Source organism: Capra hircus, chromosome 3, assembly GCF_001704415.2.
Source record: "Capra hircus breed San Clemente chromosome 3, ASM170441v1, whole genome shotgun sequence".
Lineage (NCBI taxonomy): Eukaryota > Metazoa > Chordata > Mammalia > Artiodactyla > Bovidae > Capra > Capra hircus.
In genome coordinates, this window is record NC_030810.1 from 79,086,596 (window position 1) to 79,104,026 (window position 17,431).

Genomic DNA, 17,431 nt, shown 5'->3' on the forward strand with positions numbered 1-17,431 from the left:
GTAAATTGCATACAGGAAGTGGCAAATATACTGAATATTGACCTTCCCAGATGGAGCTAGTGGTAAAAAACCCACATACCAATCAATGCAGGAGGCCTAAGAGATGTAAGTTCAATCCCTAGGTAGGGAAGATCCCCTGGAGGAGGGCATGGCAACCCACTCCAGTATGTCCTGGAGAATCCCATGGACAGAGGAGCCTGTTAGGTGCAGTCCATGGTGTCACAAAGAGTTGGACACAACTGAAGCGACTTAGCGCATACTGAATGTTATAAAACAGTATTATTTCAGATACGCTGTTTTTCTGTCATTGGACCATTTGTCCCATTTTGAAGTTATAACAAGACCCCAAAAAATGTGTTTATGGAAGAGAACTGGAAAATATCAATTCTTATATGCAACTTCCATAATCTTGCAAAAATGGCCTTGCCAATTTTGAAATATCTACAAGGAAAGGTTTCAGTGGCATGATTTAAGTGAGTGTCACAAAGTAGACTTTAGTTGAATAACAAAGCGATTTAACTTTGCTTGAAATTCATGTCAATGTATGGCAAAAACCACTACAATGTTGTAAAGTAATTAGCCTCCAATTAAAATAAATAAATTAATATTAAAAAAAACAATTTGCACAAAAATGAGGAAACAATTTACATAAATGACTGGTTTGCTCATGCTAAAGAGAATTTTTCAGAATTCTCTGGTGGATTCAGTGTTGCTCTCCTAATTTATTCACTGTACTTCAGATTAAAGGATTTCAGAAGTAACACAAGGAGGTTGTAAATATTTAAAAGATGGTGGCTTAGATCAGCAGTTCCTAAGGTTCTTGGTTTAAAATTTATTTCCCCCTTACACTTAAAGTGAAGATTGGGATTATTCATAAATATTCATTTCATGGATATCTTTACACGACTCTCTTCCTACTGCGGAAGCCACCTGCTCCGAGCAGCCTTAGAGTGCAAACCGTATCAGAGAGAATTGGCATATGCCAGAAGGCAGTGGTGCCAAGTGTTGGATGCCTTCTCAAGCTCCTTCCTCCAGACAGCAATTCCAAAGACACCTGGACAGTGAGTGCTGAGAGACATGATGGCTGCTGGGTAATTTCATAATATATGCTCTAAAATGCTATTACAAACTTACATATTTTAAAGTATTTCTGTATCCTCTGGGATGCAGCATGGCTAAAAGATAACTGTTAGTTTCAGAAATTTGGGGTAGTCAGTTAAATAGTTCTGGCTCTATAGTTTTATTTGTATATGTTTTAAGATAAAAATGAGTTTAAGGTTGTCCATAGTAAGAAATAACTTAATGTGAATATTCTACCATGTTTGACTCTTTGTGACACTATGGACTATAGTCCACCAGGCTCCTCTGTCCATGGGATTCTTCAGGCAAGAATACTGGAGTGGGCTGCCATTTCCTCTCCCATGAGATCTTCCCAACCCAGGGATTGAACTTTTGTCTCTTATATCTGTTGCATTGCCAGGCATATTCTTTACCACTAGCACCACCTGGGAAGCACCAAAAGTGAGAACGAATTTAATGTGAATATTCCAAATTGAGTAGTCATTCATCTAGTTTATTAAGCTTTTCTATATTTCAGTTTTTCCATTTTTTGTTCATAATAACCATTCTACCTTAATTCTATATGTCAAAAATTTTTACAGGACTGCATGGTTTGTCTAAGGGTTTCAGCATGAAAAAGTGAAACAGTAAAAGTGTTAGTCACTCAGTCTTGTCTGACTCTTTCTGACCCCATTAACTATAGCCCACAAGGTTCTTCTATCCATGGAATTCTCCAGGCAAGGATCCTGGACTGGGTAGCTGTTCTTTGTCTAGGGATTTCAGAATAGGCTGTAGCAAATCATTGCATCACATAATTGATGTTAAATTGCCTTGTCAGAGGGAGTATCCTTTAGTGGGATGAACATGGGATGAAGTCACCATATTTGGATTTCATATCTAGTTCTGTCACCCTTTTATGTGTGACAAAAAACTGTTTTTCAAACTGTTCACATGATATCTGAAACCTAATCATTGGTAAATGGATCTTTCATTGAGCTAATTTAAAGAGTGAGTGAGCTTGCATGTGATGGTTCTTTATGAACAATAAATTAGCATGCAAAGATTAGTTATTAAATATGCAGATAAGTACAATATTCGACAAGCAATCAGTAGCATGAGCCATGATTATTTTTCATTTGTTGATAATTTGAAGCAGTGTAGAGTTGAACCAAAACCTTAAAATTTCAACCCTCCTGTTTGTTTAAGATAACCCATAAGAATGGCCCCATCAGAACTCTGTAGGGAAAAATGAAATCCTTCTCTTTTCATCTATTTCCCACCTAAATCCTGACAGACTTCCTGACTCTAATTAGGTTGTCTTGACCTCTACTTTGTAAGATGGAGATCAGTAGATCAGAATATTGAACATGTATGCTGCTCTGGTTAAAGATGTTTAGATTTCACTGATGCCATTGTTACATTTTAAAAACCAGTTTTGCAAAGAACTGTATTTCCAAAATGGCATTGATAAATAAAGAGGATCATCAGATGTTATCTTTGTATATTTTAATGTTTATGAGAAAGTGTTTAATAATCATTCTGAAATGTGATAAGGAAGAAAAAATAATAAATAGGTGAAACTTTTTCTGGGCTTGTAGATTTCAGTGCTACCTTTAAAAGGAAACTATTTTTAACTAAATTCCCCCCAAAGTTGTTGTATGCATGAATAATCTTACTAAAACATGATCTTAGTTTAAGTATTTAAATTAGTTGGTTACATGGCTTTTAATGAAAAGAATGAATTAGACTTTTAATGAAATATATCTTTTTTCAGATTTTATTTATACAACACAATTTTCATTAAAGCTTAGTTGTGACAGACAAGAGTCTTTTCCAACACCACAGTTCAAAAGCATGAATTCTTCTGTGCTCAGCTTTCTTTATAGTCCAACTCTCACATCCGTACATGACTACTGGAGAAACCAGAGCTTTGACTAGACAGACCTTTGTTGGCAAAGTAATGTCTCTGCTTTTTAATATGCCATCTAGATTGGTCATAACTTTTGTTCCAAGGAGCAAGTGTCTTTTAATTTCATGGCTGCAGTCACCATCTGTAGTGATTTTGGAGCCCCCCAAAATAAAGTCTGTCACTGTTTCCATTGTTTTGCCATCTATTTGCCATGAAGTGATGGGACCAGATGCCATGGTCTTAGTTTTCTGAATGTTGAATTTTAAGCCAAATTTTTCAGTCTCCTGTTTCACTGTCATCATGAGGCTCTTTAGTTCTTCACTTTCTGCCATTAAGTGTGGTGTCATCTGCCACCATAAGGGTGGTTTATGCCTTAGAATGAGACGAAGTGTAATATTACCTAGGAAGAGAGGCCTTGGAAACATTTTTAATCAAACGATGATATGGAGGATCAAATTGTTGGTTCAATGGTCATATGCTTCACTTCAGGGTATTGACTGACATGCAGTGCTGGCATAGCATGCCTGAGCACACCTCTGCCTAGACTGTTCTACTGTGGATCTTCTCAATGTCAGAGGAACAGATACAGTTACCATGGAGAGCCCACAAAGCACGCAGGTATTCATGGATGTTGGTCAGCCCATTAAAACATCACACTAGAAAGAACTGTCTGCCAAAAGCTGATACAACTTGTATCAACTACAATAAGGGCTAACGATGCCATTTGTAGCACTGAGGCTCTAACACTGAGTTGATATTGGTGGTTTTAGGTAGCAGCAGGGGGAGAAATAATGGAGGCAAGATTCTAGTATTAACCTGGGCTCATGCCAGAAGCCATGGCCTGTGAACTACCAGCATAGTAGCTATGCATCTTCTGGGTAAATCTTTTGAGTAATAGCAACAGAATTCTAGGAAACAAGCTTATGATGGTAGCAAAAAAGTCTTACTATAGAGTTTTGGAAAACAAAAGCAGCCAGAATCCCTGAAAACTGATTCAGAATTAGCCTGTATACATATTTGTTTCTGCTTTAATCACATTTGTTGATGCATTGACCAGCAATGATTGTAAAAATTGAGGGATGTTACCAAGGGAGAAAAATGTGAAAGCGTGATTTGGAATGAGCTAAATTACCTTCTTAGCCTTTTGGTTCTAACAAAATTAGAAGAGAGCTATAAAACTTCGTTGGAAGATTTCGTGGGATCCTGATGGACTGTGGTACCATTCTTTTTTGAAGGATTAATGAAAACACATTTCTGTCTAAAATACAAAAGATAGGACTTTATGTTTGTCTATTAATCATTATATTTTCTTTTCAATATCAGTTTTTATGGTATTATTTATATGTGTTGCTAACTATACAACAGAGTTTGAATGGTGACGTTCTGAATTTGTTCCTATTTCTTCCTATTTTTGATAGTATCTGTATTTTACAAAATGAAAAACTATTCCCTAAAAAGATAACCTTCTTTCAACTCAACATTTCAGCTATTTTGCTGTATCTTAAATTATTTGTTGCTGTGCTCTGTGTCATTTCATCTTCTCTTTGTAAAAGTTTTCATTTTATTTTTGTTAGATATTTTATTTATCTTTCTTGGACTTAATGAGCTGTTTTGCCTTTTGATGTAATACATTCGGTCTGATTCCAAAGTCTTTTTCTCCTATCTTTTTATCATGGCTGGAATATTACCAATTCACATAGTAAAAGGGGTTTATATAGAAACCTAGGTTTAGCTATGGATTGATTAAATTTCATTGTGATAAATGCAATTCTGAATAGCGAATAGCCACATATCTTGTATTCCATGTTCAGAAAATCTTAATTTATAGAAAGCTGATACAAAGCCCATTTTGTTAATACATTTTCTAAAGTTCTCAAATATTCACAGCATCAGCAGTAGCATAAATTTGTAAGAGGCAAAACTGCTTAAATATCAAGTTTCTTCTAAATTACATTCACATTTAAAGGAAAAATAGTCCATAGTAGATGGAAAAAACTCCATTTTAGGAGATATCCTCCATATCCTATAATCTGGAATTACAAAAAGAGCAGTTGATACAAGAAACTGCAGACCTTTTACCAACAGAAATCCCATCTCTTTTTCTGTACTCTTGCCTAAATATTTAACATTATATTTAGCTTTCTGATGAAATCATGTAGAAATTATTAACCATTTCTTCACTGATTACAATTTTAGTCGAGAGTCCCAAGAAAATTCATTCCACATAATATAATTTCTTTAGCTTTATATACAGTACCTAGAAATTTAGTCATATGAAATATTTATATATAAACATACTTGATTTTAAGATATTATTGTGTACAAGATTCAGCATTAAGATTAATAATGTTTTTGAAGAAAACTGTATTGAACAACTATTGATTGTAAAATAATCTAATTTTCAGAAATGCTATATCCAAAAATTATATATATGTAAGACTCAGCAAAAGTAGCACAATATTATTTATACTGTTAATATTTGTGAACATATATGTTTTTTTAAAAATAGAGGAACTCTATCAGTTCTGATATTGCTATATAATCATATATTTGATTTCCATATATATATATGTATGTATATATATATATATATAGGTTTCAGTTCAGTTCAGTCACTCAGTCATGTCCAACTCTTTGCAACCCCATGAATCGCAGCATGCCAGGCCTCCCTGTCCATCACCAACTCCCAGAATTCACTCAAACTCACGTCCATCGAGTCAGTGATGCGATCCAGCCATCTCATCCTCTGTCATCCCCTTTTCCTCCTGCCCCTAATCCCTCCCAGCATCAGAGTCTTCCAATGAGTCAGCTCTTCGCATGAGGTGGCCAAAGTACAGGAGTTTCAGCTTTAGCATCAGGGTAACCCTAAAAAATATGCAATCCTTCAATGAAATCGCTTTCTTGTCTACGTCAGGGCTGTCTTCCAGTGCTGCAGCCCTGGCGCCTATAAAAATCTATTGATCTGGTACCAGAAGAGCTCTTGGAACCTGGAAAACTGCTTTAGTTGCAGGGAGAACACTGATGTCAGTCTGAAGTGGAGGAGAGGGTAAATATGAGGGTTTGGCTATGACCTTGACACCTGATGCATCTTTCTGCAGAATACTGCTTTCTGGACAGCAATCTAGACTTTCTGGACAGTGCTAGGTGACATTGACCAATTATAGTTAGTTGTAGCAAACTAATGAAGGTCTGATTAATCTCAACAAAGAAGGGGTGGCTGTCAAGAATGGTGAAGTCCAGGAAAATAGTAGAGATTTTATGAAGTCCAGCCTTCCATGAAGAAGTCCAGTCACCCCCCTACAGCAGCACCAGTAAGGATCATCCATACTGAAGATCAGCTGCCTTTTGGTGAAAGTCTAAATAGTACTAATTGTGGTGACCCAAGGACAAAAGAGCAGGTAAAACCAAGGAGGGTCTTGGAATGCAGGAACAGAAAAATCAGACCCTTATCATCCTTCCCTCTCCCATGATATAACTATTAATGGATTTCAGGTGCTCCTGAGCAGCATAACCTGTCTCCCCTCCTACCCTGTAAGAAGAAGGTATTTGCCTTACTCTTCCCCCACCCAGGATACATGCCTCATCCAATCAGCATATGACCCAGAAGACCCTTATCCTACTCCTTGTACCCTGGATATAAAAGTGGACTAAGGATCCCTGTTCAAATGTTGGTTCTCCCTTGAGCTGGCCTGCCACTCTAACAGCGTCTTCCACTCGAATAAACTTTATTTCCCTCTCATTCTGTCTCATATCTGGGAATTCTTTTCCAACTTGCACACAGACCAAGACACTAATGTCTGGTCTTGCCCGTTTGGGTAAATAGTTCACAAATCAAGAAAACAAATTGAATACTGACTGTTTATTAACATTTACAGCACCATCAGTGATCTAGAAGAATCTGTGTGTTTTCCTTGGCTTCTTCTTAAATCTTTTGATTTCTAGATTTATCTGTGGACTTTTTGGAGCCCTAAACCTCTCTCAGTATCTTCTGAGACCATTTTTTCTTGGTCTTCCTGGAATTTCCCTCTTTACTTATCTATCTGTCTTTTCATATTTCTCTGCCTATATGTCATTAATGTTCTTTAGTATTTTTTAAAAATAATTTGAAGAAGCACATCATCAGTTTCCCTTAATATGTATATAGACACCAGAGACAAAGGAAAAGGATGAGCCCTTGTCTAAGTTAATTTCATGTAAAAGGTATTATAAAAACTTCAATTGAATTTCTGAATGTTCAGTAAGGCCTGAAGCTAAATGTAGGATGTGAACAAGAGGGTGTGTGTACAAAATGGGAAGTTATTTAACCCTGATTTCATATAAATATGGGAAGATTTTGTGTTTATTTTTCTCCCTGAGATTTTGGATGGAACACAAAAGAGAGATAATAGAAGAGAAAAGATGAAATGTGTGAGAAAGAAAGGAAAGGAAAGCCCAAATACTTTTAAAATTAAGAATAAATAATACTCAGTTTTAAGTTGATGGTTTTATGGTATTGAATCACAGATTTTGGCTAAAAGATAATGTACAGAAACTTGAAATTGTTGGGGGGGGTGGGACTGATGATGGGTCTGTAGAAGGGGTATGATTTTTTTGCACCCATCAAAGAAATTGTTGGTGCTTTACATCTGGTTCAGTACCAAGGCAAAAACCAAAACAAACAAACAAACAAACAAACAGACTGGGGAATGAAGTAGGACCAAGGGCTTGGAATGAGTTTTAGAAGAGTTTTATGGATCTTATAGTAGAGGAAGATCCTGGCAGATAGTTGCAGTAGTGAATTTGTAGAAGTGTACTTTTTACCCTCAATGAACACACATCCTGATATTAACGTCTGTGTATTCCCCTGCCAAATTGAATCCGAGTCATTTTCATGCAGTAAATAAAATAGTTTGCAAGTGCTGTGGAGAAGCCAGCTGAGATGACTTCAGCCATCTAACTGCAGCTGCATGAGAGACCCTAATTAAAAGTGACACAGATGAAGTCCATCAACCCACAGAGCTATGACAGACCATAATAAATTGTGCCAAATATTTTGGACACTAAATTTATTAGACAGGAAATTTGGGGATAATATTTTGCACAGCAGTAGATAATTGTAGCTCACTCCTTTACCAGTTTGCTTATGAGATCATATTTTCTCTTTGTTGATTATTTCTAATTCATTCAGCTGACATTTATTAAATGTCATATACTATAACAGGCTCTTGATATTTTAAGTAAATAAAATACCAGTGGATTACTCAAAGAGGAAAATTTTAGGTGGATATCAGTTTTGAAAGAATAGCATGCCTTATTAAGAATTCCATATAAAGGAACATAGCATGAATAAAATGCTATTTACTACTGGATGGATATATTAAAATAAAAACAATAGAAATAAAATATGAGCACAAAAATATTGATGATCTGCTGACCACTGTTACTCATAGGAAGCACAGTTTTTTATATGAAACAGTTTCTTATAGCATATTCTCACTTTAAATGGATTTTTTTTTTTTTTTTACTTAGGTTACAAGTTGATTCAGTGCTTTCACGGTGTGATATGTAACAAAGGCCAGTATTTATATGCAATAGATCATCTACATTAATGCCAATTTAAGTTTGTAAAGCCAAGCATGGTCCTTAGCTATCGAAGAAAATAGATGTTAATAGCAAAATTTCTGATGAGTATATGCAAAACTATCTACATTTTATATTCATTGCTAGTGTTTACAATTTCAGGTTTGGCATGGACATTATTTACTATGAAAATAATGATATGTAGTGATATTTTACTATATTAGAATCATATGAAGTTGGCATTTTATAAAAATATAAATGTTGGCATAGGCAATTTTACATGATTTAATCTAATCCTTATTTCTCACAAAATCTCAAAGTTGCCTTTACATGCACTGTGGATGTTAAAGTTAAGGCACATTTAAATTTTTTCTAACGAGGGGCTAATTTAATCATATAAAGCTCACAGTCCTTATTATTTTAAGCTTTATATATTCTGTGTTCCTGCTGGATAAAAATGAGATGCTATCCTGAATGAGACATTAATATTTTTGATAACACATAATTCAGAAATTTATTTTATTCCCACCTAATGGGTGTGCCAAACAAGAGATGTACAATGGGTCTGACCTCAATCCTATACCAGAATGTCTGGAGAAGACTAGGGAAAAGATACGTTTTTGTATTTTCCCCAACTATTCTGACTGCAAACTGGTAAATATGAGACCCATAACAGACAACTGGTCAAATTTATTGTTCTATCAAAGATTTCATACACAGAGGCTAATAAAACCACTGAACAACAGGTTTGAAGTTGAAAGTTGTACATTTATCTGACATTCACCCTTTCCCTGATAATTTTTGTTTCCTTTATCTTTGTAAAGATAAAGGTCACTTTTTACTCTAGCAATTTGAAAAATTTTACTTGGAAAATTTGATTTACAGTATGTTCACATATCTTATATTTTTCCCTCCCCACCCTCCCCTCACTTCTTTTCATTTTAATGTCAAAGACTATTGAAAGAGGCCCGATAATTTTCCTCACTCATATTTTAAAAGCAGTGACAATTACATTGCATGCAAAATGCTGCAACAATTTGACTGATGTCCAAACCATTTTAAACACCCATGAGCTGCTCTGAGAATTATCATGTCCTCAGTGAAAAGAAACTACAGAACCTGATAAAAGCCTGTAGAAAAAGGAATGTGTTTAGAGGCAAATATTTGTCCTCTCTATTCAACCCAGGAAATATATAAGCATCTGAATGCAGAGCTCCAAAGAAAAGCAAGAAGAGATAAGAAAGCCTTCCTCCTCAGCAATCAATGCAAAGAAACAGAGGAAAACAACAGAATGGGAAAGACTAGAGATTTCTTCAAGAAAATAAGAGATACCAAGGGACTATTTAATGCAAAGATGGGCTCGATAAAAGACAGAAATGGTATGGACATAACAGAAGCAGAAGATATTAAGAAGAGGTGGCAAAAATACACAGAAGAACTGTACAAAAAAGATCTTCATGACCAAGATAATCACAATGACGTGTTCACTCTCCTAGAGCCAGACATCCTGGAATGTGAAGTCAACTGGGCCTTAGAAAGCATCATTACTAACAAAGCTAGTGGAGGTGATAGAATTTCAGTTGAGCTATTTCAAATCCTGAAAGTGCTGTGAAAGTGCTACACTCAATATGCCAGCAAATTTGGAAAACTCAGCAGTGGCCACAGGACTGGAAAAGTCAGTTCTCATTCCAATTCCAAAGAAAGGCAATGCCAAAGAATGCTCAAACTACCGCCCAGATGCACTCATCTCACATGCTAGAAAACTAATGCTCAAAATTCTCCAAGCCAGGATTCAGCAATATGTGAACCGTGAACTTCCAGATGTTCAAGCTGTTTTTAGAAAAGGCAGAGGAACAAGAGATCAAATTGCCAACATCTGCTGGATCATGGAAAAAGCAAGAGAGTTCCAGAAAAACATCTATTTCTGCTTTATTGACTATGCCAAAGCCTTTGACTGTTGATCACAATAAACTTGGGAAAGTTCTGAAAGAGATAGGAATACCAGACTACCTGACTTGCCTCTTGAGAAACCTATATGCAGGTCAGGAAGCAACAGTTAGAACTGGACATGGAACAACAGACTGGTTCCAAATAGGAAAAGGAGTATGTCAAGGCTGTATATTGTCACCCTGCTTATTTAACTTCTATGCAGAGTACATCATGAGAAACGCTGGGCTGGAAGAAGCACAAGCTGGAATTAAGATTGCAGGGGGAAATATCAGTCACCTCAGATATGCTGATGACACCACCCTTAAGGCAGAAAGTAAAGAGGAACTGAAAAACCTAATGATAAAAGTGAAAGAGGGGAGTGAAAATTTGGCTTAAAGCTCAGCATTCAGAAAACGAAGATCATGACATCTGGTCCCATCACTTCTTGAGAAATAGATGGGGAAACGGTGGAAACAGTGTCAGACTTTTATTTTTGGGGGTTCCAAAATCACTGCAGATGGTGATTGCAGCTATGAAATTAAAAGACACTTACTCCTTGGAAGGAAAGTTGTGACCAACCTAAATAGCATATTGAAAAGCAGAGACATTACTTTGCCAACAAAGGTCTGTCGAGTCAAGGCTATGATTTTTCCTGTGGTCATGTATGGATGTGAGAGCTGGACTGTGAAGAAAGCTGAGCGCCAAAGAATTGATGCTTTTGAACTGTGGTATTGGAGAAGAGTCTTGAGAGTCCCTTGGACTGCAAGGAGATCCAACCAGTCCATTCTAAAGGAGATCAGCCCTGGGTGTTCTTTGAAAGGAATGATGTTAAAGCTGAAACTCCAGTACTTTGACCACCTCATGCGAAGAGTTGACTCATTGGAAAAGACTCTGATGCTGGGAGGGATTGGGGGCAGGAGGAGAAAGGGACGACAGAGGATGAGATGGTTGGATGGCATCACCGACCGATGGACGTGAGTTTGAGTGAATTCTGGGTGATGGTGATGGACAGGGAGGCCTGGCGTCCTGCATTCATGGGGTCAGAAAGAGTTGGATATGACTGAGTGACTGAACTGAACTGAACTGATTCAACCCAGGATTATTGAACAGATTGAAGGTATTCATATTCATAATTTGCTATCATTTTCAACTCAATATTTTTAGTGAAGTATAACAGTGATATGACTTTTTTCAAATAGGTTGAATGCTAACTTGTGTGTGGGTGCATATGCTCATTCATTCTGCTAATGAACCTCAGTTCCTAAATGCCTGACCTCTCATATAGTGAAAGGGTCTTTACAGATCTTTGGTCACTGAAGAAGCTGTCAATCTGACAAGAATAAGCACGACCAAAAATATCTCTTCATCTTTTTTCAACACAGAGTTTTAAATTTGGTTTTCAGAGTCACTTACTAGGCAATATATCATGGATAATCAGAAATATAAGCTCAGTGCTCTACTAATGGAGGTGTCAGAAGGGAGATGATTATTTCCAATTATTATTTGATATTTCTAACGCAATCTCTTTTGAAGTATTTGCAATATATATTGGGACCTATAAAATGGTAAACAGATAAGTTATCTGGTTTGTTAAATCAGTGCTTATATTCAGTCCAGATACTTTAAACCCTAAAAACAATGTTTCAGATAGATTGACTTTTTTACCTTGTATGCTGTGTAAACTCAAAGAGAATGGCAATTTCTCAGGATGTGCCACTCTGCTGCTTTCCATCTTTAAGAAAATGCAGTTTATAGTATAATAATGATTATTTTAATATTCACTTTTGTGTCATATTTGAATTATCTTTAAAAAATTCATTTTAAACTTGTTTCATAGTTCAGTGAATGTAACAATAATACAACTTATAACTGTTATTCAACAATTTAAACTACTTGTTACATAACAGTAAAACTTCAGGAATATTTAAGAGGTGTCATATGTATTAAAAGGACACCTGTCATCTTAAGCTTGTTATTAGCACACTTAGAAATGTTTCCCCAGTGGCACTGGAAATAAATATGGTGTAGAAGCACCTGAATGATTTCTTTTATTTGGCACTCTTAAGATATAGAGGACAGGATCCCAGTATTGAGCTATTTACCTTTCACAGGGAGAATAAATATGAGTACCAATAGACATAAGTACTCTGCTTACTCTCAGGTCAGCAGGGGGTGGAGTGATTAAATAAAATGAATGGGCACTGGGTTTTAACATGTTTATCTGTAAGTCTTTTTCTGTGAGTCATTATGTGCTTGTAGAGCTGCTAATTTTTTTTCTAACCTCAGTTCAGTTCAGTTCATTTCAATCGCTCTGTCGTGTCTGACTCTTTGAGACCCCATAAATCACAGCACACCAGCCTCCCTATCCATCACCAACTCCTGGAGTTCACGCAAACTAACGTCCATTGAGTCAGTGATGCCATCCAGCCATCTCATCCTCTGTCATCCCCTTTTCCTCCTGCCCCTAATCCCTCCCAGCATCAGAGTCTTTTCCAGTGAGTCAACACTTCGTATGAGGTGGTCAAAATACTGGAGTTTCAGCTTTAGCATCATTCCTTGCAAAGAACACCCAGGACTGATCACCTTTAGAATGGACTGGTTGGATCTCCTTGCAGTCCAAGGGACTCTCAAGAGTTTTCTCCAATACCACAGTTTAAAAGCATCAATTCTTTGGCGCTCAGCTTTCTTCACAGTCCAACTGTCACATCCATACATGACCACTTGTAAAACCATAGCCTTGACTCGACAGACATTTGTTGGCAAAGTAATGTTTCTGCTTTTCAATATGCTGTCTAGGTTGGTCATAACTTTCCTTCCAAGGAGTAAGCGTCTTTTAATTTCATGGCTGCAATCACCATCTGCAGTGATTTTGGAACCCCCGAAAATAAAGTCTGACGCTGTTTCCACTGTTTCCCCATCTATTTCCCATGAAGTGATGGGAACAGATGCCATGATCTTCGTTTTCTGAATGTTGAGCTTTAAGCCAACTTTTTCACTCTCCTCTTTCACTTTCATCAAGAGGCTTTTCAGTTCCTCTTTACTTTCTGCCTTAAGGGTGGTGTCATCTGCATATCTGAGGTTATTGATATTTCTCCCGGCAATCTTAATTCCAGCTTGTGCTTCTTCCAGTCCAGCGTTTCTCATGATGTACTCTGCATAGAAGTTAAATAAGCAGGGTGACAATATACAGCCGTGACGTACTCCTTTTCCTATTTGGAACCAGTCTGTTCCATGTCCCGTTCTAACTGTTGCTTCCTGACCTGCATATAGGTTCCTCAAGAGGCAGGTCAGGTGGTCTGGTATTCCCATCTCTTTTAGAATTTTCCACAGTTTATTGTGATCCACACAGTCAAAGGCTTTGGCATAGTCAATAAAGCAGAAATAGATGTTTTTCTGGAACTCTCTTGCTTTTTCCATGATCTAGCGGATGTTGGCAATTTGATCTCTGGTTCCTCTGCCTTTTCTAAAAACAGCTTGAACATCTGGAAGTTCACAGTTCACATATTGCTGAATCCTGGCTTGGAGAATTTTGAGCATTACTTTTCTAGCATGTGAGATGAGTGCAATTGGGCATTAGTTTGAGCATTCTTTGGCATTTCCTTTCTTTGGGATAGGAATGAAATCTGACCTTTTCCAGTCCTGTGGCCACTGCTGAGTTTTCCAAATGTGCTGGCATATTGAGTGCAGCACTTTCACAGCATCATCTTTCAGGATTTGAAATAGCTCAACTGGAATTCCATCACCTCTACTAGCTTTGTTCGTGGTGTTGCTTTCTAAGGCCTAGTTGACTTCACATTCCAGGATGTCTGGCTCTAAGTGAGTGATCACACCATTGTGATTATCTGGGTCATAAAGATTTTTTTTGTACAGTATTTTTGTGTTTCTTGCCACCTCTTCCTAATATCTTGTGCTTCTGTTATGTCCATACCATTTCTGTCTTTTATCGAGCCCATCTTTGCATGAAATTTTACCTTGGTCTCTAATTTTCTTGGTATCTCTAATATCCCTTTTACTCTTATATAACTAAAAGGAAAAAAAGTAAAATTAAAAATAATACAATTTAGCTCAATAGCATTAATGTTATTAATATAACTGCTTTTTTGACTTTAAACTGACCAGACGAAGCTTAATGCATAGATATATTGGCATCTTTTAAGTTTCATTTGCTATTGATTTATCTGTTAATTTTGAGAATGTTTTATTGTCTCTGAATCACTCTCCAGGTCATTGTAATTATTTTGTACACTTATTGTGACAGTTGCTATTTACAAACTGCTCTAGATGATATGTTCCCAAAAGAGCAGCTGCACTTAGTGCACTCAAAGTTTGTACATAGTACTTACTGCATTTCTGTTGGCCTTTTTATTTGGGTTTATTATGCTTATGCCATGCTATGCTCAGTAGCTAATTTGTGTCCAAATCACTGTGACCCCATGAAGCCTGCAAGGCTTCTCTCTCCCTGGGATTCTCCAGGCAAGAATACTGGAGAGAGTTGCCTTTCCTTCCTCCAGGGGATCTTCCTGACCCAGGGATCAAGGCTATATCTCTTACACCTCCTGCTTTGGCAGATGGATTCTTCACTGCTGAGCCACCTGGGAACCCCCAGCATGTTTATGCACTCTGTACCTATACAAGGTCTCCATTCTCTGATCACATTTTTCTACTTGAACTATTGAAAAGCATGTTTTATATCATTCCTTGACTTTGACAGTCCCTGAGAACAAATGCAGTAAAAGTAAAAAGAAAAGAACAACAAAAAGTAAATGCAAGCAATAAAATCCTGAATCAAAACTACAATGAAAGATGATCACAGAATGATCTAGAATATGATCGAATTTAACTCTGAATTTTCAGCTTATCTTTGAAAGCGAAAACACAAAATTAAAGTCTATCATAGAACTTTCCAGAGTATATTGAGGAGCTTAGCAATTCCTTAGACTCCAACGTAGAAAACTTTCCCTGGAGGATTTCTCAGACTTTTTTGACTGCAGATGGATGTGTGTGTGTCTGTATCACATTGTGCCCCAATTATCTGTAGAAAAATAATCTCTGATAGAAAAAATATTGAAAGAAACAAAATGGTAGCAATGCATGAATTTGCACGTTGAAAATGGACAAAACCATCTATTGTCCTAAAACATATATCACCATAAAATATAAAAAAATAGATACCAATACAAGATAGCAATTATCATGGCCTTGTAACAAAATGTTTTTTGCAAAATTTATTAGAATTCCAATAATTTATATTAAAATATATACACAGTGAACTTTGTAAAATGATTATTATATGGAGAACATTAAATTATGATGTAAAGTAGACTCTGCTCCCTAAGCAAAGTAAAGGCCCTTCTGGCCTTTGGTCTGTGAAGGCCCAACCTTTACTATAGCCCTCGAGCGAGCATAAAAATGAAACTAATGTATAATGATGGATAATGTATGAAACTGAAGGGTGTGTTTTTAAAAATCAGTTTGAGCCATAGGAATACATGTGGGTAGTGCAATATAGATTAGGAAACACTTGACTAAAAGTTTAAGTAAAGAATTGGAAATAGAAATAAATTTACCAAATTTTAAACAGGTAAAAATAGATTGTTCCACATTAAAACATAAAAATTGACCTATAGTCAATTAGTTCTGGAATGTAAAGTTAAGAAATAAGCAAATATAATCAAGCAACACATCTGATGTAAGGTGGAAAATCATTTCTAAAGTAAATACATCTTTTAAGATTATGATAAGGATTTTTGATTTATAAGATCATTAAAGAAACAAATTATCTCCTGTTTCTGTGGTAAATTTTTGTAATTCCTTTTGAGACAATCCTGTTAACAGTATATTTTAATTAAGTATCTGTTTAGCTTGAAAAAAGTCATTTTATAGCTGAAAGTGAAAAAAATAGTTGCTTTTGTTTTTTGCTTCTAGACATTGATTTGTTAGTTTTTAGTTAGGATTTATTTTTTCAAATAAATGAGTTATTATTCCTTAATATTCATCCACATTAGAGATATCTTCAGCTTACTAAAGAAAAGTTTTAGAGGGGTTGTTCCATATTTTCCAATTTGGAAGGATGATTTTAAATATTTATAATTTCTGAGCAAATGTATAGGAGATAATAACATTTAGAATATCTTATTTCCTTCTTTATGAAAGATTTTAATGTTGAGTCACATTGCATTGCTTTTTTGCTATGGTTTTCCTTGGAGAAGAACACATTTATTTTGCAAGTAGGATTTTCCCCCTTAAATTTATGGTTTAAAAATAAAGGACCCTTATTCCAAAAGAAAAATGTTTCTTAACTATGAAATACATTTTCAGACTATACCAGGATATAGGAGGAAACAACAGAAAAGTATAGTTGCTTGGCATTTTCAAATTACATCATAATATTAAGATGACACTTTAATGAAAGAATTTGATGGATTACGGATATTTCAGTTGGGAAAAATGAATGGCAATTCTGTGTGCTTTGACATTTGCACATGCTAGACAAACGCAAATCTGTTTTACAGTTTCTTGAGCGACTGAGCACATAAACACAGCATCAAGGGCTATAAACAAACAAACAATAACACACTTAAAAGTGAATGGTTTTAAAATGTTTAATGATAATTCAGCCTCTGAGTTCCAACCTAAGTTAGGAATTGTTAAGAATTCTTTAGATATATATAAATTTTCAAGTGGAGTTATATGACCTGGGTCAAATATACTTCAGAGTGCAGGATAAATTGGAACATTCAATTTACCTTTCAGGAGATTAAAAAAAGATTTTTTTAAAGGATCTCTTGTTGGAGGCTAATTATAATAGCTACATTTTTGCCTACTATTGGTCAAATACATTATTGAATTTAAACTTCATACAAACTTTTTGAAGCAGATTATATAATCTCCTTTTCACAGATTGGGAAACTAAGGAAGTTTAATGAGGTTAAATTGCTCGCTCAAGGGCATATTACTAGTTAAGTGGCAGATCTA

At 35.9% G+C, this 17,431-nt stretch overlaps 1 protein-coding gene across 1 annotated transcript in view; it reads right to left on the minus strand.

The window, feature by feature from the left end:
- OLFM3 (olfactomedin 3) overlaps positions 1 to 17,431 on the minus strand; it is a 225,502-nt gene that overhangs the window by 71,246 nt on the left and 136,825 nt on the right. The window lies entirely within an intron of this gene.